Genomic DNA, 1,983 nt, shown 5'->3' on the forward strand with positions numbered 1-1,983 from the left:
GTTTCAGAATCTAATGCATTCTGGGTAATATTTCCAAAAGCGTATATCAAAACGTTCTGATTGGGGAAATATGTGATAAACGATAGAAATCCAACCAATAACGTAACGTGTTTTTCATTTTGGTGTACGAACAATGAGATTATCCATAGTCCTATAGATTCTGAAACGGCGAATTAGTGCGTCCGAAGAACTTTCGTGATCTACCTTGATTCAGAGACTTACTTCACATTGCTGTTCGCGTCCGAAGAACTTTCGTGATCTACCTTGATTCAGAGACTTACTACACATCATCCGGGTTGAAACCTCCCCTTTTTTTGAGACGATTACTGCATTTGAATGGGAGCATATAGTTGGACCCCCCCCTTTTTACTTTGGGTTGGGACCTCCCCCCTTTTTAAAATGGCTGGATCCGCCCCTGCACATTGCTGTTCAATGACTATTTTTCTATAAGTAACGTTTTCAATATTAGCTATGACGTCGCGTACGGTGTTGGTGATAATACGGGGTTTGCTTTCCAGTTCGCCTTTATTGATTTTTACTGATTTTAAAAGGTAATTCAAATAGATTATTCCGAAAATGATATATCTTTTTATTCCGTATATAATAAGGAAAAATAATAAAAAGTTCTGTTACAACATTTCAAAAGATCATGGCAGAATTAATGATTTTTTTGAAATTTGCATTTCTGTCACAAAACCCAAATCTCGCATTTTTTTTTTTTGGAGCTCATCAAAATTCGAACGATTGCTGCAGATCCAAACCACAATTTACATATCCACCCTTCCTGTGTCAAAATTATACAATACATATACAACTTTCTATGTCTTCAATTAGTAAGTATTGTTTAAATTAAGTCCTGAATTGTTCATTTTATTAAATCCGTTGAGATGTCACACTCGCCATTTTCTGACGTTTTGGCGTATTTGTTAAGTGTCTTATGGAAAGTAATAGGCAGTTGCAGTCTTTTCTACGATATGAAGTTTTATTCAAACGTGAAAACTTTTTTTTTTAAAGTGTATGAAAAAAAATTGTGCCGAAGTTTTAAGAGAAAATATTGAAAAAAAAAAAATAAACGCGATCTTTTTGTTTTTGTCTAGTCAAAATGTCACAAAACGCCGTTTTCTACATTTTTGTTACAAGTATGATAAGTCATATTGGACGGGAAATTTTAAATTACAATAACATAAAAAATACTATGATATAACATTAAAATCTATATTTCAGGGATTTATTTGAACCCATTTTCGATCACATGTCGAAAGTATTAACGACACAGTCAGCGACTACTTTTGTCTAGTCATAATGTCACACCATGCTTTTTTACTCGTTTTGACGTTACGTTCTGTAAAACTTGACATGTGTAGTGCCTAACGTCGCAAATATTACGGAAGCCTTTCGTGACGTACCATTCTAATTATCTTTTTCCAATTTGATATAACAAATTATCAATTTGATATAACATACAAGCGTTAGCCTTTCAAAAAGGCTATTCGACTCTTAGCTGATGAAAATGGAAAGTGCTCTCGCTTTGTAGATTAATTTATTTACTAGAATAGCCACGTGCATCAATCAGCAAATTTTACCATACACGTGAGGTCACACGCTATGAATTATTATCGTTTAACGTGTTGTTTACTCCAGAAGATTCGACTATTTATAGATAAAGGTTACCTGTGTAAAATCTAATTGCTAAAATAGAGAGGACAAATCCGATACTCTACGGGAGTCGAGAATTAGCCTATCAATTTGATATAACAAATTATTAATTTGATCTAACATTTTTTTCTTATTTGATATAACAGATTATCAATTTGATATAACAAATTATTAATTTGATCTAACATTTTTTTCTTATTTGATATAACAGATTATCAATTTGATATAACAAATTATCAATTTGATATAACAAATTATCAATTTGATATAACAAATTATCAATTTGATATAACAAATTATCAATTTGATATAACAAATTATCAATTT

Source organism: Mytilus edulis, chromosome 5 (genome assembly GCF_963676685.1).
Source record: "Mytilus edulis chromosome 5, xbMytEdul2.2, whole genome shotgun sequence".
Classification (NCBI taxonomy): Eukaryota; Metazoa; Mollusca; class Bivalvia; order Mytilida; family Mytilidae; genus Mytilus; species Mytilus edulis.